The 23,431-nt window shown below is 33.6% G+C and overlaps 1 protein-coding gene across 3 annotated transcripts in view; it reads left to right on the top strand.

Annotated features, from left to right (window-relative positions):
* The first annotated feature begins 8,120 nt into the window (after positions 1-8,120).
* LOC111695486 (FMRFamide receptor) overlaps positions 8,121-23,431 on the top strand; it is a 62,358-nt gene continuing 47,047 nt past the window's right edge. For 2 of the 3 annotated variants that reach the window (XM_023464833.1, XM_023464831.1), the window contains exon 1: positions 8,121-8,192. The gene's annotated coding sequence lies outside the window, so the exon portion shown is untranslated. Of the gene's footprint in view, positions 8,193-20,434; positions 20,543-23,431 lie in introns of those variants that run through there. The other variant, XM_023464832.1, reaches the window with a different exon arrangement.

Here is a 23,431-nt window from a genome sequence, read left to right as displayed (position 1 = left end):
AAAAATTGCTAAAACTATATATTGAAACGATCAATGTAAATTTTAAACAAGTAATAAGGTGTGAGAATTAGTTTTTGATGATTCTTGATTTCTTTTTTGAACAAATCCCTATTTTGAAACAAGTACCGGATTTCAACTCACGTTAGTAAATAAAATTATTTAACATTAATAAATAAGGTTATTTGAAGTTAATAAATAACATTATTTAACGTTAATAAATAACATTATTTAATGTTAACAAATAACTTTTTTTACAAATTCCGCCCAGAGAGAACTGGTTTCAATATGTAAACAGAGTATACGCGACCGAAATCAACTCTCCTTGCATTAGGTCCTTTCACAAATTCAAGTATTTCCCAAAAACTATTTTGTTTCCTTTTGGTGGATTTAGTTTGATTCGTATAAGATACACAAGTAAAATAATATAAAAGCAAGGAATAGGAATAAGGAAAGGAAATGGCGCTGGTCTGGCATGAGAAATCCAGTCGCACTGCTTTGCAGACCAGTACGGTAAACTTTACACACATTCTTTTGGTACAGACACACACACTCACTCAATCACTCACTCACTCACTCACATGACGTTTCCGCCCCCTGTGCAATAGTTATTCACAAATTGTGAAATTTAGAAAACAAAAATAATAGACTTTTCAAAACAAATAGTTCATTAAAAATTATTTTATCATGTTGAGATTATTTACAAAAAAAATATTTTTGGATGTAAAAGTCAAATACCTTTAATTGTAGATTAAACTGAGAACCATGCATGAAACAAATTTATTTTCTAAACGTTCTAAATTTTAAGCTAAGTTAAGCTGAATTTTAAAGAATGTTTGCAGTTTGCTCTGGTAATATTGTCCAATGGGTAACTATATATTATGATGGGGGGGAGACCCCCCCCCATTCAAAAAACTTTATTAATGGATACAATATCATGTTCCTAGGGTTGTTAGCCGATAAGAAAAATTATCGTTTTTCGTTTCGTTTTTTTTTTAAAAAGAATCATTTCGTTTTTGAAAAAACCGATCATTTTTAAAAACGAACCACTCGTTTTTAACCGTTAAAAACAATCGTTTGAAAAAAAAATCCCAAATGATAAGGTTATGAATGTTGTCTTATATGTTTTTTTTTATCGAAACAAATAATATTTATATTCTCTGACCTCTTTTTTCTCTTTAAAAGGTCGTTAACGATCGTTAACAAAAGGTCTTGATTTTTGTAAAATTTTGAAAATGTGCGAAAAAATATTATTAAATTTGCGAATTTTCTTTTATTATTGTTTTATGCTGTACAAAGCAAAGATGCAATTACAGATAGAGCCCTAAAAACCGTGTACACATATATATATATACTTTGCTTGGGTGTTTTTTTGTTTGTTATTAAGTTAAAAAAACTCACATGATCCCAGAGAATATGTTTATGGATGCTCAGAATTTCAAATTTGCGTCGTCAAGACAATTTGATTTTAAATTTTTAAAATCTAGGAAAAACAGGATGATATCCACACACTTTTTCTTTTTTTGTTTAAAAGAATAAGAGCAGTGTACTTTAAATATTTATCTCCTATATCTATATTTTTGCTCCCTAAATCTGATATATGCATATTTATGATTTGTTGATATGTGAGGGTGCTTTCCGGTCATGCAATTATACAAGAGCAATGAAATAAATAATTTCACAAATTTGTTACTTTTTCAATTTGTCTTGGGGAAAATGTTCCAAAAACTCACTGGCCATAACCTTACGGCTTTAAATTCACCGTCAAGCAGTTGACAGCCTAACCTAAACTTTAGGAAGTTGCCGCTCGGGAAATTGTACATTTGGGAAGTTGCCACTTGGGAAAATGCCTTTAGGAAATTGTACCTAACACCCCCTCCCCTCCTTAGTTCTTCCCACTTTTAGGATTTCTAGCAAACATATCATTTACTCATGCAGATTGTATATATATATAGATGTGTCTATATGTATATATATATAATAAAGGGTTATTCAAAAAGGATGAGACATCAGAGAGACGATTGTGCGGAACTTGTTTAGTCCATTTCTTGCATTCAGGGTTCCTTGTTGGCAGAAACAGGCTTTTTTTTCAACGTTTAAGAATTCCGGCAAAAATGCTAGGATAAATTATGACGGAGGGGGGGAGGCAGCATGCATAAACTATTTGTGTTATCAGGAGGGAGGGGGGAGGGCAGCATGCATAAACTATTTGGGTTGTCAGGAGGGAGGGAGGACAGCATGCATAAATTATTTGTGTTGTCAGGAGGGAGGGGGAGGGGGCTGCATGCATAAACTATTTGTGTTGTCAGGAGGGAGGGAGGACAGCATGCATAAACTATTTGTGTTGTCATATATGATGTATGAAGGTGTCAAGGCTCTCACATAATTTAATTTTAAAATGAATTTAAAGGTTTTTACAAAAAACAATAGAATTTTTAGTTTCAATATTAAAGATTCTTAACTTGGGAAACATCGTTAAATATTTAGCCTGCAAACAGTAAATAAATACTCATTTAATTTGTCATTAGTAAATACTCATTTAATTTTTCATTAGTAAATACTCAATTTATAATCTATTTTCTCCTCCTTAAACATAGATTAAAACTAGAGTAGCTACAAGGCTAGAAGGTCACAAACTCTAAAAAGAAATGTTGCATAAATTGGACCAAGGTTAAAATGCAAGGAAAATTATTTCAGAGGTGTACGCATCTTTTGTAGTGCAGTGTACTGTCTCTGGGCGGTAATGTAAACACAAGACGGATGTCGAAGCCTGGCATGGGATCCATCTTTTAAAAAAATTAATGAAATGTTCTGGTCATAGGAAACAATTATGTGAATTATCAAAATTATTAAAATTTAATGCTTTTAACCTCCTCGGATACTAAACGAACACGTATGCATCAATTCTTGTTTACGAATTCCGGCCAGAGAGAACTGGTTTTTAATAAGTACGCATTACGCAGAGTATACGCAACTAGGGTTGTTAATCGTTTTTGTAAACGATCGTTAAACGATCGTTAAACGATCGTTTTTTGTTTCGTTTTCAAAAACGATCGTTTCGTTTTCAGAAAAAACGATCGTTTTTAAAAACGACCCACTCGTTTTGAACTTTTAGAAAACGAATAGCGATCGTTTTTGAAAACGATCGTTTTTATTAAAACGATTTGCGATCGTTTTTTTACAATTGTTTTTAAAAAAACGATCGTTTTTGAAAAAAAGATCGTTTTTGAAATTTTTTTTATTGACAATTATGTTAACGATCGTTAACGAAGGGTCTTCGTTAACGATCGTTAACGAAGGGTCGTCGTTAACGATCGTTAACGAAAGGTCGTCGTTAACGATCGTTAACAAAGGGTTGCCGTTAACGATCGTTAACGAAACGACGAACTTTATCAAAACGGTTGTTTTTGGAAAAAAAATACATGCAACTTTATTGAATGTCGTCATACATGAAGTTTAACAGTTGTGGGGGAGTTAAAACTCCTTGATATTTTCTTAAAAACTACTCAATGATAAGTACAGATGCACTTCAGATCGGTTTCCTCTCTTCGTTAACGATCGTTAACGAAGGGGTCGACGTTAACAAAGGGTTGCCGTTAACGATCGTTAACGAAGGGGTCGACGTTAACGATCGTTAACGAAGGGTCGTCGTTAATGATCGTTAACAAAACGACGAACTTTATAAAAACGATCGTTTTAAAAAACGATCGTTTTTAAAAACGAGCGTTTTGAAAAAAGATTGTTTTAAAAACGACCATTTTTAAAAAACGAACTTTTTAAAAAACGATCGTTTTTAAAAACGATCATTTCGTTTTCGATTTTTCGTCGTCGTTATCATAACGAAACGATCGTTTTTCTGAAAAATGAAAACGTTAACATCCCTATACGCAACAGCAATTAATTTTCCTTGCATTATAATCATGAAATTGACATTCTTCTTCTGTCTGATTTACAGTTAATTATTGATTAGTTATAAAAAGAAGGTTAATTTATAGAGGCATCAGGGAAAGGTTTACTGGTACTTATTTTATTACCTCGTAGCACCCCTAATTAGATTTTACGCACAAGAATGATGAAAGGCAATTTTATTTGGTTGCAAGGGTTGACAATCGGTTTTTTTAAAACGCCGTAATGTTTTGTAATTGATTTTTCAAAACTGAGGAACCTATGTAAGTCAATAAAAAGCTTATCAGGCTGACCCCCCAGGGGCACTGTTTTTGAAGGCTAATATGTGTTTATTTATGTTCACCATAAATCTTAATCAAACATTAATCTTTAGGATACAAATATAGGATGTTATATATGATGTATAGACTAAACAATCTGACATTATAATATAAAAAAATAGAATTTAAATAAATCTATTTGCACAGGGTTTAGTCAGGGTAGATTTCACGAGAAATCGGTCAGAGTTTTTCCATTTTCTCCTTTTAACCAAAAATCATGGTCTAAGGCTGTTCAAGTTTTTCGGCTTTTCTAGATAAGATAATATACGATATAGTTTATTGCTAAAAAATACACATAAAAGTTAAATGTTATGGGCAAAAACTATTTATATTTTTGTTAACTATTTGTACGTATTTTAGCAATTAGGTGGAGATTAGCTTTCGCTGTTTTGGGTATTATCCAATTAATATTAAAACGTCTACAATATGATGAATTTACTAGGTTTTAAAAGTTTACAATAAGTCAGGGATTACTAGTTAAATTTAGAGAGACCGAGGTGCAACATAACAAAATAATTGATTTTTCAGTTTCAAGTTAACTTCAACAGAAGCAAATTCAGCGAACCAACACATGCCCTTCACTTTAGACTTAAAGCGGGGCTTTTATACCAACTGCCTGAGTTCTCAGACATACTGTCTAATTGCCTTATTTTACCTTTACCAGACTAAATCTATAACTGCATCCGGTCATTGATTTCGTTTTTTATTGCTCTTTGGAAAGCTTTGAACAAAAGGGAGCAGATAACAACAATTTTGCGAAGAAAATTTTGAATTCATGCTTTTACAGAAAATTTGCACNATGGTGTAGGAAGGTTCTGTTTCTTTTCTTTAGCCTTTATAGGGTTTAACCATCGTCAGAGCAAAAAATAATTGGGAAATTTTTGTTTTTCGTTTTCGTTGGAGGATTTTTCGATTTGCTGTAACAAACAGTGATTTGCGGATTTATTCAGGAGAGACAAGGAAAACAATTGAAAGAAATTTTCCGGTTAAATTTAAGGCTACAACCCCTTTACTCGTTCAGTTATCTCAAATATTCCCCGATTTAGCCTAAATTAAATGTACTTCCTGACTTTTAATATTTTCCTTCTGTTTACTAGTTTAAACATGGAGCTGAGGGGGGAAATATTTTCCGGGAAGAGTCCTGATGTATTTACTTGAAAAACTATTTTTAAATTCTGAACTTGATTAATTTGAGAAAATTCTGATATTCTATGAATTTTTAGCATTTTTGAGCACGTTTTTGGTCGTTAACATAAGATGATCGTTAACATAAGATGATCGTTAACATAAGATGATCATTAACATAAGATGATCGTTAACGAGAGATTCAATCCTAATTTCCGTTCGTTCCTCGTTCGTTAATTTATGATTATTCCTGTTCCTTAACTNTATGAATCCATAGAAAAAAACCAAGGCTAGTTTCATGGAAAAAAAATTGATTCTCGTACTTAAAGTAAACTTCTCACAAGGTCCCAAACCTTCTCTAGTACTTTTAAATGGTAGAGTTCATGTCCAAGAAGGTTAAAATGTTATCCTGTAGGCTGGTTTGTATGGAGGTTTCGCTAATTAGGCGTAATTATTGAAACATTTCGCGAAATTACTTTTGTAGAAATTACACGAAATTACGGCGTAATTTCGCGAAATCGAAGTTTCACCAGTTACGCGTAATTATTACAAAATTTCGCGAAATAACATCCTCTGTTTTTTCATAAATCAAAAAATTCGGTTTGTTCTCTTGCAGTATTGTGTATCTTTACATTTTAATCAAAAAGAATAGAATATGTTAGAGTGGAATTTACTAGAAAAAAGTGTGAAACAGCCATTTTGTTGTACTGATTCCATACTGCAGGTGTACTTCACATATTTATGCTATATAACCTTTTGGGCCCTGGAACATCATTTTATAGAAAATCTAAAATTAATATTAAAAGAAAACCAAATCATGAAATAGGCTGGTTTCATAATTGACCAATGATCATTTCACATAGACCTTTCACTTTACAAACGACGATTTTCCGTTACAGCTTTAAAAAATTCGAAATTGAAATGGATAGTCTAGGGAACATACTGTATTAATGTACTCTACTGCATATAATTTGTGAATATTTACATGATTTGTACACTTTCAGGCTGAAAGGGACTGAAAAAACTCATACCGAGGGATTGTCTAAATTCCACTCTAATATATATTCTATTCTCTTTGATTTTAATACACTGTGGGTCGACTTGGAAGTTATACAACGCCTTTGATCTGACCTTATTTACGCATTTGAAATTATTTGTAGCCATAGACAAGTACATTTTATAAACCAGATTGTTTCTGAGATGTAATCGGCTAAATGATTTTAGCGTGGGAGCTTGCAATTTATAGATCAGTGTGGTTCCTTACAGTTTTCGTTTTTTTTTTCAGTTAAATCAATCTGTATGAATCCAGAGATTCCAACAGAAGAAAATGAGTTATTGCATAAGAAATGTCTAATCTTTATAACTTTCAACCTTTTGGTGTTAGGCTTTTATATTTCAAACTTCGACTATTTGATCTAATAGAATTTTGAGAGATGAAAAGGCTCAGGGCCGATTGCATAAATATAAGGATTAAAAGATCAGAGTTTGTGTGACAAGAACTCAGTCTAGCTCCGACTTTTGACTTCTGAATGATATATTTACAAAAGAAATATTAATTTATCTTAAGTATTAAACACAAAAACTTAATTCCAAAGGAAATTTCCTTTTCAGTGGTAATTTTCTTTTACAAGCTAAGGCTGGCTAATTCAACGCATTCTTGTAAACTAGAAATTGAAATTTTTTGCAACCCAATGTCATAAACGTTTAATATTTCAAACTTTAAAATCTGTTCGATAATCTATGTTTTTAATAAAAAAGCTTTACAAACTCAATCCCTTTGCAGGATATAATTAGAATCATCAACGTTTTAAGTTATTGCATTTTACTAATAATTTTAAAACCTTGATTTTTATCAAATAAACTGTTTTGAAATTCCAATCATCCTGGTTTCCAGGTATCCTGGTTTCCATGTATCCTTGTTTCCAGGTATCCTGGTTTCCAAATATTTTTGTTTCCAGGTATACTGGTTTCCATGTATCCTGGTTTCCAGGTATCCTGGTTTCCAGGTATCCTGGTTTCCAGGTATCCTGGTTTCCAGGTATCCTGGTTTCCAGGTATCCTGGTTTCCAGGTATCCTGGTATTAATTTCTGTATCAAAGTTGTAGATTGAGTTACTTGTTGTGAAGCTTTGAACTAAGTTGATGATTAAAAATGCAACCATGACGCCCGAGGCAGGGGCAGATCTCAAACGAAAATGTGGGGGTCTACAACTAAAATATGGGGTCCCAACGAAAATATGGGTGGTCTCCAACAAGAATCTGTAGAGCCCCAACGAAAATGGGGGTGGTCGCAAACAAGAATCTGAGATTTGGAGACCCCAACGAAAATATGGGGTCTTGAATGAAAATATGGGGGTCTTCAGGTCTCCAACAAGACGTCAATGGGGGTCTACAATAGTACTCCAATGATGATGATTTATCTATTTAATGAAATTTTGTTGTATAAAAATTAAGATTAAATATACGTTTTTATGCGTTTCAACAACATCACTTTCACTCCTTTCACATTGATCAAGATTCCTTTAATTAAATACACATTGATGCTTAATAAATGTGGTCTCTATACTGGTTTCAATGTGGAGAAAATTGAATTATGCAGATAATTTTTTTATGAATAAAAAGCTTTCTTGCCTCCGCAAAATGTGTGAAGCCGCAGAAGAACTTGTAAAGATGTGATACAGAGAAAATCCTCGGGGTTCAGATAGATAGATACACCATACAGAGGAGAGGGAGAGAGAAGGAGAGAGAGATTCTCTAAAAAGCCCAGTTCTTGGTGGACTTCAATGGCTGAAGGTTTCCATAACCAGTTTCTCCGACCATAGCAGCCTAATGTAAACCCCAACAGGTGAGAGACGGTGGGGGGGGGGGGGGTGAAAAACGAATTTGGTTTAAATTGATTTTTGCAGGGAGGTGAAAACATGTTTTAGTGTGTGGGAGGGGGAGGGGAGGAAGGGGGGTATTATAGGACTGTAAAATGTTCGAAATTTTGCTGGTTTATATATGTATACTATGTAGTCATTTTATTGTAGACCACTAACTACGATGGGACTTATGCTCAAAATATATTTTAAAATATCTCTTTACATTTGCAAAAAAATGCATTTTGTATTGTGTTTACAAACTTATGTAGAAAAATGCTAACTCCGCTTTAAACTTTATCAACTTAAAAATACTTCTTCAATCTATCACAAACTCTATCCTCTCTACCTATACAGGTATATACAATCCAAAAAAACAAGAGTCTGTGTTGAACTGTCTACATTTAGATATAAAAAGGTGCAGGTAAATAAGTTGACCGCAAGTATAGGGTCAAGTACTAAAAATAACTTATATTTGAGAGATACTAAGACATTAAAAAAATAGGATTTTATATTATTTGTAAAGTGAATCACTTCGATATCCATTGTGTTGTGGACACTTTTAAATTTGTATACGATGCTTGATTCCTCAAATTAATCCCAAGATTAACAATGCAATATTCTAACTTCAGGAGAAACATATAGTTTGATCAAAAATATAAAAATGTTTGAAGATCCCAGGACATATATAGACTACCACCCGTCAGGACTCAGGACATTAGTTGGATAATGTACGCTAGATTCTGACGTGTGTATTTTGCTTAGTCAACTACACTGAACATTGTTATTAGGTACAGTACGTGGAAAAGAGATATGAAAATAAACCAACATTTCGTGGGGGGGGGGAGGGTTTATTCATGGTCTATTTGGGTTATAAAAAGAATTGTAGCTTTTTCTTCACTTCACTTTATCTTCTTTTTCTTCTTCATAAATAATAAAATGATGAATAAAGACAACTACTTTTTATAAATATACAGTGCTCCCCAAAATAATATGGTAAATGATGATTACTTTTCATAAATATACAGTACTTCTTGAAAGATTGCATATTTAAGAAAATTCGTCTTAACTTCACCATTTTATTACTGTATGTTACTGTAAATAGAAGGAAGAAATAAGAAGAGAAAGAAAGGAAGAAAAAGAAAGTGAGAAAAGAAGATTTATTTTGGAAAACACTGTATATTTATGAGCAGTCGTCTACGCTTACCATATTATTTTGGGGAGCACTGTATATTTAAGTGAAGTTGTCTTTATCTACCATTTTATCATGTAAGATTAAGGTGAATAAAAAGTTACAATTCTTTTTATAACCCAAATAGGCCATGATTAAAATCCCCTCCCCAACCCCAGACATTTTGGTTTACTTTCATATGCCTTTTCCACGTACTGCACCTAATAATAACAATGATCAGTGCAGTTGATGAAGCTAAATACACACGTTAGAATCCAGCGTAGATTTTCCAACAAATGTCCTGACGGGGGCTACCATTGCAAATAAGCACTACAGATCTGATTTGACATATTCATTGGTAGTTTTGTTAAATATCCGAGATATCCGGATATATTCCAGTTTTGTTAAATATACGAGATATCCGGATATATTCCAGTTTTGTTAAATATCCGAGATATCCGGATATATTCCAGTTTAATTCTAAGTTATCAATTTAATAAACCAAGGACATTATGAATATATTTGTTTTCTTTGATTCCTCTTGTTTTCTGAATATATCTTTAGTTGATTGATTAGCGTCTGATGAAGTCTTGCTTCTCTAGCCTTTTGTGTGTAGTCTGACCAGAGATAAGAGAGTTACAGAGATCAATTGAAAGCTAGAATATGTGATATTCTCCACAGCAGGTTCTATTGTACAGTAAACGGTCAATCAGCAGATCATGCACCTCTGACCCTTTAGTACAAGTACAATTCAACCTAAAGTCTGACGGCGTCAACCTTGTTGCACCGGCTAGTCCTATTGAGTGTCTGCTATATTTACCCAATGTCCGGGCGATACATTACAAACTGGGACTGTAAAGGTTGACCCGGCTCGGAAATTCAAATGTACTACGGATGCCCGTGATATCTCTATAATCAGGGATATTTAATCTTTTCAGATACGAAATACAAAATTTTCAAAAATAGACTAAATCATAAATTTGATGTTTTTGTTTTAAAGTTGGAGTATTTCTATAAAAATAGTAAAAGTTAAACGGGTATTATGCAACAATTGGCCGTTAGATGGCAGTCCAAAAGCCTTTCATGGAACTGTAGCATGGCGTGCTGGGCCACTATAGGGTTGTTTAGCCATCCAGATAGAGTTCATGAGCAGTCTGTGTTAGCCTGTAAGTCTGACACTACATTAACCTGCAGCCTTGATCTATACGTAATCAACGAACCTCAAATTTTTGTTCTTTTTTATTGAAATTTTTTAACCTTTTCTCTTTTTTATATTTTAACTTGAATATTCATAGAACCAAGTTTACGGTGATATTTTAATGAACTATTACTTAAATTGTCTATAAATATACCTATATATTACAATAGATGTTATCTATAGCTGGCCGAACGATTGGATCAATTTGGCTAAAATTGTTTTAGGGAACTCGTGGATACCCTGGGGTTAACAAAGGCTAAAAATACCATGGGCAACGCCGGGCACTTCGGCCAGTAAATATAGAAATAAAATGAAGTTAAATATACCATAAATGGTAAAAGTATATTAGGACTATATATGGGCCTTCTAGATCTAGAATATCAAGTTTCAGATCAGGATATCTTCTGCCTCTAAAGAGACACTTTTCGAATAATTTAAGGGAGTCCGCAAAATATGAAAAAGTTCATTTTATTTCACGTTTTTAAAAAGTATTTGACCCAAAGTGTATTTCCTTGGTGGTAAATTATTCATTAACGTGATTTTATTCTTTCTTCTTTCTGCGACTTGTCTCTTTAGAATAAGAGCTCATGTAAAGATTAAGAAGGTTAAAAGATAGAAACTAGAAATGTTTATATAATACCGTTATTTAATTACAAGAATAAGTTTGGTGATATATCCATAGATTAATAGCAATACAGATAGAACACAGATGTAGTCTTTTCAAGATTTAGAGGTTCTTGTTCACAATAACCCTAAGGCCAAATGAGACACGCGAATGCCGCGTTGAATGACAAGACAAAGAGCGAAAAAGGAGTGTTAAGCGACGGATAAAAATATGCATAACATTTCTTATACACCCAGATTCAGACCTTTTCCTAATTTATTAGGAAAATAAATCTGTTCAAATATAAATAAAGTTTGAATTTCTCATAAATCATAATCAAGCATATTTATCAACCAACTTATTGACGCAAAGTATAAACATTTTTATTAAAAAAATCTTGTTTATTAAATCCCAAGAAACCCCAGTTACTGAAGTCAAACTTTAAACTCAGGTCTGCTGGCGCCAAGGATACAGGTGTGGTACCTAGGAGACAGGTCTGGTACCTAGAAGACAGTTCTGGTACCTAGGATAAAGGTCTGGTACCTAGAAGACAGGTCTGGTACCTAGAAAACAGGTCTGGTACCTAGAGGACAGGTGTGGTTCCTAGGAGAGAGGTCTGGTACCAAAGAGACAGGTCTGGTACCTAAGATACAGGTCTGGTACCTAGGATACAGGTCTGGTACCTAGGATACAGGTCTGGTACCTAGGATACAGGTCTGGTACCTAGGATACAGGCCTGGTACCTAGGAGACAGGTCTGGTACCTAGGAGACAGGTCTGGTACCTAGGATACAGGTCTGGTACCTAGGATACAGGTCTGGTATCTAGGAGAAAGGTCTGGTATTAGGAGAAAGGCAGATCAAAATATCCTAGAAAGGTTCTTATGTAATTTCTTTTCCTTTGTAATTTTTCTTTTTCTTTTTTATATACTGCTGCCTCGACACAAAAATTTGCAGTCGCAGACAAACCCATTTTAGCCAAATTTTAGTTTCAATTTTATGCTAAATGCTGACTAATGAATTTCTCTTTTTTTGTAGAAATCTTTATGCTAATTTCTTTGTGCAAAATGTTCTGAGAATCAAATGTAAAAGTTTAGATAGGAAATTTGATTATTCTTTTTAGTTCTTGCGAAATAGTTCTGTTTTTTTTATTTGTGAATAGTGCTCTTATACCAACTCCAGGCTCCAGTTGGATTCTAGCACCTGCATAAGAGTTGAATTTTTAGACGTATAATCAAATGAATTATAATAAGAAATGTAGTAAAAAAATGTTTAATTAGTCTCCAAAATCGGCAAACGGAAAAAGCAATAGAAACCACTTTTTGTTAATATTTCTATCGCTTTTACTTTTGAAATTCAGGCTTTTTTTTAAAACAATAACTTAGACCTGTAATATTTCATACAGCAAACCCTCCCCTTTCCATAATAATCACTTGCTATGGGTAACCCCTCCCCCCCCTCCCCCTCTTCTTCTCTTTAATATGAGAATTCCTTCCCTACGTAAAAAAACAAGTCCTGTTTGTCTGGAAAATGAATAAAAATCAAATCCGAAAGTTGTCAAACTAGACTAGAGAGAGAGAGAAAGAGCTTATTTAAACATATATGAATGATTTTAAATATATCTTTTTACGGAGAGGGGGGGGGGGGAATTGATTTAGATATGGGACAGTAATAAGCAACTTTTTATAAAATAATACTAAATAATAATAAAATGTGTTTTCCTAAAGCAAACATGCGCAAGAAAATAACCAGTTTTATAAATTCTAAACATTGATATCTAATTAAAACTTGGTCAGGGTCACTTAGATCAAATATAAATGCTTATAGTTCCCTCTAAAGGATTGCGTTTATTTAAAGGGAGTGTTCGCGAAAAATGAAAGGGGGTATAGGCTTAATGCGATAAAAAAGCGCTTTTGATTCAGATATTACAACCTATGGTCATCGATTATCTTTCGCCACATTTGTATATAGTTTATATTTTATAATATTTTTTAATTAATTTGTTTTGAATTTGATTATTTCTCTTGTTGCTTGCGCAATTATCTAAGAATGCCGCGCACCACTCACATTTTTCGAAATCCGTTAAAACGTTTACTAAAAAAATAAAATATTATAAAATATAAACTATGTACAAATGTGGCGAAAGATAATCGATGACTATAGGTTGTAATATTTGAATGATTTGTTTGAAATTAAATTGATTTTTTACGGTCTAAGTCGTATGTTGCAATTTTCTCAATTTGTATGGGCGCTAAGTTATTCGGTATGAGACGTCTTTAACAATTTTCTCCTTATAGACGCAACAGATAGAGGTAAGATTAGTAGAGATCAAAAGCGCTTTTTTATCGCATTAAGCCTATACCCCCTTTCATTTTTGGCGAACACTCCCTTTAAAGTAAAAAAAAAACAGAGTTTTAACCAAACTCTACTCAAACTCCTTCAAAGTGCCCGAAATGACTTTTTAAAAACGACGAAGAAAAAACGAATTTGTTTTTGTTGATAGCGATCGTTTTAAAAATATCGTTTTTAAAAACGATCGTTTTCGAAAAAGTTTGTCGTTTTATTAACGATAGTATAGGTTGTTTCTAATTTTTTGACAATCGTTAACGATCTTAAACAACAACCTTTCATTGACGAACGTTAACGATCTTTTTAAGACAAAATACATTTAGGATCAGAAAACATTTAGGTTATTTCTCTTATTAAAAAATCATTTAAGACAGCATTTATAAACTTATTTTACTGAAACAAAAATTGAAATGAATTGTGCTTAAAACTCAGCTTAATTAACAAATTTATTTCTAAAACGATCGTTTAAAAAAAATTATCATTTTTCGTTTTTGCAAAGTTCAAAACTAGTAGTCCGTTTCAAAAGCTATAGATTTTATAAAAACGAAACAATCGTTTTCAGAAAAACATAAAAACAAAACATAAACGATAGTTTTTTTGATCGTTTTTTAAAAACTGATTAACATCCCTAGCTGTAGCTGTCTCAGTGTTCCTACCCAGATATGGATTTTTAGACTGAATGCGTGGAAAACCAAAGCCACCGTTGCTCCAGAATTCTATTTTAAATTCAAGCCAATACGCATGAACCATGACTTGGAAGAAGAAAATAGGCCTGGACTAAAACCAATATGGAGTTAGTTGTCCCAGAGAATTGGAAGAAAGAAGATTAACTCGGCGTATGAGGCGAATGAAAGGCGGATAGTCCGCCGGAGAGCTCCGGCTTTCAACGATTCATTAGTTTCAACCATTGTTCGTTCTAACTAACTCCATTTCGGTTTTAGCCCAGATCGATCCTATTTTCTTGTTCCAAGCCATGGTTCATGCCTATTGGCTTGAATTTCAAATAGAATTCTGGGGCAACGGTGGCTTATGTTTTCCATGCATTCAAAAATTCAAACATTTCTACACATTATACAGGAGGTGATTTATCATCCGCCCCAGTGTCTGTCCGACCTATAGCTCAATTCAAAGAGCTAAGAAGCTGCCATGCTTGTAGGCCGGACTACTTGCAATGTGATCTTAGCTTCTTTTCCATATTAGGACTGAAGGGGTTGCATCAATAGAACTATCCAATCTGAGCTTAGCTCCAAGTCTGCATTAGAACTGAAGGGGCGGCATCAATGGACCTATCCATATTCCGAGCTATTGAGCTCATGCTGGTTACATGGTTACACTTTTAAATGTAGCACTATGTGTGTGTGTTCTGAAAATTTATATGCCTGTAACATATTTATATAAACAAAATCAAACTAATTAAATAATGCTGAACAGTTCAAATATTTCAAAGTTTTTAAACTTGCGAGAAATGTTATTTCTCCTTGAAAAGTTGATTTAATGATTTAGACTAAATATATGTTCGGATATGAGCATTTAAGACAAAGGACATAAGTGGGTTATACTATTTAGAGAAAGAAGGGACATGATTAATTAATTGAGGAGAAAGGTGGTAAAGGTACAGTAATTATGATGGAAATGATAGCAAATTAAAAACACAAGTGCGGCCAGAATTGAAGCAGGATTGATATGGGGGCTAGGATTAAAGCATGATGGAACATATGGGTTATAGGATTAAAGCAGGTTTGAACGGGCTAGGATTAAAGCAGGATTGAACAGGGGGGCTAGGATCAAATCAAGAAGGAACAAGGGGCTAGGATTAAAGTAGGAAGGAATCAGGAGCTAGGATTAAAGCAGGCAGGAACAAGGGGCTAGGATTAAAGCAGGCAGGAACAAGGGGCTAGGATTAAAGCAGGAAGGAACAAGGGGCTAGGATTAAAGCAGAAAGAAACAAGTGTCTAGTATTAAAGCAGGAAGGGACACGGGGCTAGGATTAAAGCAGGATGGAACAAGGGGACTTAGGTTAAAGCAGAAAGGAACAGGGGAGTTAGGATTAAAGCAGGATGGAACAGGGGGTCTAGGGTTGAAGCAGAAAGGAACAGGGGGGCTAGGATTAAAGCATGGAGAAACAGGGGGCTAGGATTAACAGGATGGAACAGGGGAGTTAGGATTAAAGCAGGAAAAAACTGGGGGCTAGGATTAAAGCAGGANTTAATCATTAACCTTTCTGTGAAATTAAGAAAAATATCCATAATGCAGACGGAGGATCTATGTAAAAGATAAATAAAAATTAGCATGTGATGACATGAAACATATATAGAAATATGTACAAGTACATTTAATTGTATAGTTAAGAATGTTAATTTATTATAAATCTAAATATTTAACATCTCTTAAATTATTTAATTGAACCACACGCTCAATTATAATTCTTCAAAAATAGCAATTGCCGCGGATAAGATTGGTCAAAAAATCATACCCAGAAAAAACACAATTATAAGAATTGACCATCTATGCAAAGATGGCAAAAGTGCACAAGTCACTTTAGTAGGGAAACCACAATTTAAAATATCCAGATTAAAGAAACAAAAACATGGATATCTAATTCAATCTTGATCAGACAAAGCTTTAAAGGAAACCGTTGTGGCATTGTCATCTTCCATGCATGCAGGGTCACTTGAAATTACGCTTTCAGTCCATTCAATGCACGCACCTCTGCCCCTTTACTAAAAGTAAATTCAACCTATATGAAGCATAAAGTCTAACCACGTCAACCTTGTTGCACCGGCTAGTCCTGTCCATAGAGCTAGAAACAGTACACACTGGGACCGGAAAGGTTGTACTACGGCTGCCCGTGAATTCAATAAAAAAAATCTCCTTTGTTTGATACCAAAGTGTGAGCACACCACTGAAATGCACAATAACTTCGTGTTTACCCCTTGTCTTGTTCTAACTTGTTCTGTCCGAAATGTACTTTATTATATTAGTTATAGTATAACCAAGTATTTACCAAACATATATATATATATATATATATATATACAATTATTATAGATAAATCCTTTTTCTTCATATCTTTTATAGTTTACTTAACTTATCACATCCAATATAGTGTTAACAATTTTCTTATCTTTTTTGCACCCCCCTCAACCTCAATCCATGTATATGCTCCAGGTCAAGGGTTGCACCCCCCTCAACCTCCATCCATGTTTATGCTCCAGGTCAAGGGTTGCACCCCCCTCAACCTCCATCTATGTATATGCTCCAGGTCAAGGGTTGCACCCCCCTCAACCTCCATCCATGTTTATGCTCCAGGTCAAGGGTTGCACCCCCCTCAACCTCCATCCATAATAATGCTCAGGGTATAGGGTTGCACCCCCCTCAACCTCCATCCATATATGTTTATGCTCCAGGTCAAGGGTTGCACCCCCCTCAACCTCCATCCATAATAATGCTCAGGGTATAGGGTTGCACCCCCCTCAACCTCCATCCATAATAATGCTCAGGGTCTAGGGTTGCACCCCCCTCAACCTCCCTCCATGTTTATGCTCCAGGTCTAGGGTTGCACCCCCCTCAACCTCCATCTATGTTTATGCTCCAGGTCAAGGGTTGCACCCCCCTCAACCTCCATCCATGTTTATGCTCCAGGTCTAGGGTTGCACCCCCCTCAACCTCCATCTATGTTTATGCTACAGGTCAAGGGTTGAACCCCCCTCAACCTCCATCTATGTTTATGCTCCAGGTCAAGGGTTGCACCCCCCTCAACCTCCATCCATGTTTATACTCCAGGTCTTAAAGTTGCACCTCCTCAACCTCTGTCCATGACCATATATTTATAAAAAGTTTTCATAATTCACATGACATAATTTAAAGTATCAACATTATTCATTGAAAAGTTTCTTTTTTAGAAATAGAATTTAGGACTTTAATATAAACTTTTGTAATATTGTCGCAATTCCTAGATCCCCGGCTCCCCTTCAAACTGCAAAGCAAATTCTGAAACAATAATTACATTATGTCAAAAAGAAAAAGTAATTATCAAGTTGAGATGTTCTAGTTATGTACAGTGTATACTGTATTTATAAATCTTAATATTTAAAACATAGAAATATATCCATGGATCATGGGTTAGAAAGTATTTTTAAAAGTCTGAATTAAAAAACACCAAAATAAAGTCTGTATCAAAAAAATTTAGATAAAAGAATTATTATAGTGACACTGACTTCAATGATGGATAAACGAACGGCCTTTTTTCAAGTAAAATGATAAATATTTATAAAATGTACGATGAACAAAAAAGTATAATGGAGTTAGTTAGGTAAAAAAAATCCAATATTTTACAGAATCTGATTTTAATCTTACTTTAAAATTAGAATTTAGAAAAAGTTAATTAAGAAAAAAAGGATTTATCAAAAAGAACTATTATCTAATTTTGAAGAAAAAGGATTTGTAAAGATATCTTAAGAAAATGTACAGAGCTGAAAACTTTAAAATAGTGGATATCGAGATCAATGCTTTATCTCCTCTTTTTCTAAATATCCAGATTAAATATTGCTTGTTCTCCTCTTGATATTAATCTCCATATTAATTAACCGATCGGGATTAAGGATATCCCATTCTAAAGTTTTCAGCTCAGAACAGAATAAAATTGTCAGAAAAATATCAAAGAAAGAACATTTATTTTCTGTGGAATTTAAATTTTAGACAAAATATTTCATCATATTCAACATTATCAATAATTCAACGTTTTCAATACGCTCTTTTCTTGTTTTAAGCTCAATTATCAAATTATTCTTCATCTTAAACTCTCTGTTCTCATCTTTTCATCCACAGGTCTAAGAAAACGAATATAAATGCCAATAGCTTGTTATGTTCAAGGAAGTTTATAGCAAAGTATTTTTAAAACTAAAGAGTCCGAATTTTATGATTTTAAGCCGCCTCTCAAGTCAGCCAAAAAACCGGTTACAATTGAGCGCCGGCTTAAATCTTGAAACATTAAATATAATTTCACGTGGCGCCAACCATATTTGAGCCGTGTCTTAAATATAAGCCGCGGCTCAAATTCTTTAAATTTGGCCTTTGTTTAACCCAGAACTTAGGAAACATCTAAAGAATTTATAAAATGTCGTCTTGACAATTTTTCTAAGAACTCCATATTATATCATTTAATTAAGAAAAACAGATATCTGCAACATTCCATAATCAGTAGGTTAAAAAACGACATTTCATTTATTCTTTCGTTGTTTCCAAAGTTCTGGGTTATATTTATACACATATGAATTGGTTAAAAGTGCGCTTTATCCTTAGAATGCAGTTGCACACATTTCGATGTTTTTTACATCATCATCTATAAATATTAATAAATCTGTAAAACAAGAACTAAGTAAATAAAGCAGTTCGAAAACCAGTTTTAAAGTCCTGATTTTTTTAAGTTGTTGATCCCTAACTTGAATGAATTATGTTCTGATGAGGTTTTAAATGAATTGCAAAAAGGTAAAATATGAAAGAATTTATATGTCTGCCTGATAACAAATATTTGAACAATTTATGTTTATATATTTCCGATTTATACAGAATTTTCATTTGCGTAAAACTTATCAAGTTTATGACAGTTCTGTATCTGTACGATCTGTACGATCTGTAAGATCTGTACGATCTGCACGCTTATCATTTGCAACTAAAATCTTTTTGCTAAATATTTTCTTTAAATCAAAAGGAAAATCAATATACACAAACAGACAATCTGGTGTCCTATCCTTCAATCTGGTATCCTATCCTTCGATCTGGTGTCCTATCCTTCAATCTGGTGTTCTATCCTACAATCTGGTGTCCTATCCTTCAATCTGGTGTCCTTTCCTTCAATCTGGTGTCCTATCCTACAATCTGGTGTCCTATCCTACAATCTGGTGTCCTATCCTTCAATCTGGTGTCCTATCCTACAATCTGGTGTCCTATCCTACAATCTGGTGTCCTATCCTACAATCTGGTGTCCAATCCTACAATCTGGTGTCCTATCCTTCAGTCTGGTGTCCTATCCTACAGTCTGGTGTCCTATCCTACAGTCTGGTGTCCTATCCTACAATCTGGTGTCCTATCCTACAATCTGGTGTCCTATCCTTCAATCTGGTGTCCTAACCTACAATCTGGTGTCCTATCCTACAATCTGGTGTCTTATCCTTCAATCTGTGATCAAACTTTGCTAAATAAGAAATTTCCCAGATATCAGAACTTTAAAGCCGACGAATTTGCAGTATGTCAATCTATATATAAATTTGGCTTGTCTGTCTGTTTGTCTGTTTGTTTGTATCCAATAAACGTCAAAACGGCTGAACCGATCGGGCCCAAATTTTTTGTGGGACATCACGTGACCACAGGGAAGGTTTATGAATGATCAAAATTTCAAATATTTGTCTCCATCAAAATTCGATCTTCATTAAATATTTGAAAATCCACGAAATTTTTGTGAAAATCCGCGAATTATTTTTGTTTTGGTTTACGATGTACACAAAGAGAACATGTTCACAATTAATTTAGAAGATGGGCGCGAAGCGCCCTATGAGGCTAGTAACTATATATAAATTTAGCTTGTCTGTTTGTCTGTTTGTTTGTATCCAATAAACGTCAAAACGGCTGAACCGATCAGGCCCAAATTTTGTGTGGAGACCTCACGTGGCCCCAGGGAAGGTTTATGGCCAATCAGACTTTATGTAATCTTAAAATATTTTTTTCTTAAATTATTTAATTTGGTAAAATTTTGAAAATGCGCGAAAAAATATTATGAAATCCGCAAATAACAAAAAATTCTATAATGTACAAAAATAAGATGCTCACAGACTATATGAATTCTTTAGCTAAACTTGACTTTGCAATCAATTCAGTGGGAAAAGAAACAAACTGCATGTTGTCAGTATGTAAAAAGCGTTTGCAAGAGGAGGACGGAATTTATTTTAATGACTGACGATAGCATAGATCTAGGCGTGTCGCTTTAAATAGTTAATAAAAAAGTAGACGTCGTGTCGCCAGGTTAGCATATGTTACATCAAAAGACGGGTCGCCATAAATATTTGACTAAATTACGTAGGTGTGTCGCCATTTATTAAATTAGGCGAGTTGCCATCTCAGTTACAACAAACAGGCGTGTCGCCATAAATTATTGATGAAACAAAAAGGCGGGTTGCCATAATTTTTTATCAAATAAGTAGCTAAACTTGATTTCGCAATCAATTCAGTGGAAAAAGAAACAAACTTTATTTTTGTCAATGTCTTAAAAGCGTTTGCAAGAGGAGGACGGAATTTCTTAGCTGTTTTCATGTATTTAGTAAAAAGTTGAAGTTGACTGCTGGATACAAGCGTTTATTGATCAAAATTCACAGTTTTCTCGTAGTTTTCAGAGGGATTTGATTCAATTCAGCAATTCAATTCAGGAGCGCGGCGGTAGTTAAAATCTATTAAGGAGAGAATTGTTTACAACGTTTTCATACTACGTCCACTACATGTTTAGATTTTTGGATGGTCGATCCGTGCTTCTCAAGCTGAGCCAATTCCGTTGCCAGTTGCAGTTCGTAGTCTGAATTCGTTTTATAAGCAATCTCTCTCCGAATTGGCGGTAAAGCAAAGATGTTGATAGGTGATTTCTATGTTTATTTTGTCACTGATATGCTGAAGAAGGCATGTGAAAGAAAGAATTAGTATTTCTCTCGAAGTATCTCAAATTCTCAAAACGAAGAGAGAAAAGATTTTATTTAAGGGCAACGTCGGGACCTTCAGCTAGTTACTTATAAAAGTTGTTCATCAGCTTGAAAGCATTTTGCATTGATGAGTGAGTAAAACTGAAGATTGCAAAAATAGAAAGAAAAAGTGCGAAAAAACACATATATTTTAGTAAAAAGTAATCAACGAATATGTTTATGTAAAAAATATCTTTCAATTATAAAACAGACAGACAGTTAGTTATTTCTTTCGAATGAAGTGTGGGATTTCCTTAAAAAATATTGAGTAAATATACTTTTCGTCGTAATTTTATGTATTAAAAAGTATTGAAGAAAAGGAATGCCTCACTCTCTGGTGGCATATAATTTAACAAAATTAGGATATTAACCAAATTTAGTTTTGTTTTCAGGATATACGTAAAAATCGTAAAATATCTGCTATATTCGATATAAGAGAGTTCAGTGATCTATTAAAGGATTACAGAATGCTCGGATATCAGGGCGCTTCGCGACCATCTTCTGTTTCAAATTTTAATTGTTGCTCAATTTTTAGCATTTTCTCTTCAATTAAACCAAAAAAATATTGTGGATTTACAATTTTGTTTCAGTGGAATTTTACGAAATCAAATTTTTCGGAGACAACTTTTGTAATTCTAAGCATCCCTGAGTTCATGTAAAGTCCCAAACTAAATTTGGGCCGATCGGTTCAGCCGTTTAGACATTATAATGGATACAAACAAACAAACAAACAGACAGACAGGCAAGCAAAGTATATTTATAGATATTAATCTATAGATTGAAAGAAAACTGAAGATTAAAATTAAAAATATTATGTTTTTCTTGTACCTAACATTTATTACTATTAGCTAGGCACATTTTTGAAAATAAAATGCTCAAATCAACCATGCATCAGTTTTAAAGTTTTTTTTGAATTTATGAATTTTTTTTTAAAATTTTAAACTCAGATTTTTTATTTTTTTGTGTAAATCAAATCACTAATTCAAGCTAGAACAACATTTCGTGAAAATAAATTAAGAAGAAGATCAAAATTTCCGTCTTGAATTTCTCGAAAACTAAGCAAATTACAAGCAAAAAGCGTTTTTTGGAAAATATTGCCAGAGTGTCGAAAAAAAATATTTTTCAGCCCTAAATAAAACAATTTTTTAACTATCTAATAAAGAAAAACGAACAGTATATATTCAGAGTTTTAAGACAAATCTTTCATGCACATTTCAATATTTTTTGAAAAAAATTGAATAATCGTTCTTCATTTATGGTCGCAGTTTTTTTTAATCGTTAATTACTGAATGAGTTTTCTTTTTTTTCTTTTTTTTCTTTTACAAATGTTGCTTCCAATTTACTACTGTACTGAAAGCAGAATGTCATGACTTAAAGATTCATTCGAGAATTGTAAGTTTTTATATATGGTCATAGGGTGTCCCTAAAAGTTTGATTGTCTGATTTATTGATGATATTTTGCTGGTGCATAGTTTCTTCCATAATCGTAAGAAAACATTTCTCCTAGAATTAGCAGTACACTATCAATGTATTGTACTTGGTACACGATCCTTGAAGGTGCTAGTATGTTCTTGAGATTATTGAAGAGGGGTTAGTTACCATAGCTACACTGTGTGGGTGTTGATCGTATCTTTAGACTTTAGTACGTGAGCTCTGTTCTCGAGTTTATTGCCTAGGATTAGTTTAGTCCTTCTCATGTCCTTCTTCAGTTTTCGTCAATTTGATATATTTCTCAGTGAAATATTGTTGTTCAAATAGTTCCATTATGAAATCCATTAAAACACCAAATTACCCCGCTTAGCATTGAAGTACACTTTGACTCCTAGAAGTACGAGTTCGTGGACTGTACAATTCTTAGTGATTTTGCGTACATAAGCTATCTATGTTTATTTATTTATCTATGATGAAATTTTGGCTGGGGAACTCGATATAGTACCATGCATGCACCCTAAGGTATAAGCTGGTGCAGTTAATTGCAATGGTTTGCAGTACATTGATCGAATAAACATATAGGGTCATAACGGAGAGTGATGAAAATGTTCTTTGTTCAATGTTACAGTATATTGTAATCTGTATATTATGTGTAATCTATGATATAATATATTGTAATCTGTGTATTATGCGTAATCTGTGTTTTTTGTGTAGTCTATGTTACAGTATATTGTGATCTGCCCGCATGAATTCC

This window comes from Eurytemora carolleeae, unplaced genomic scaffold (genome assembly GCF_000591075.1).
Source record: "Eurytemora carolleeae unplaced genomic scaffold, Eaff_2.0 scaffold226, whole genome shotgun sequence".
NCBI lineage: Eukaryota > Metazoa > Arthropoda > Copepoda > Calanoida > Temoridae > Eurytemora > Eurytemora carolleeae.
The sequence above is the reverse complement of the archived record's forward strand: the minus strand, read 5'-3'. Positions and strand labels throughout refer to the sequence as shown.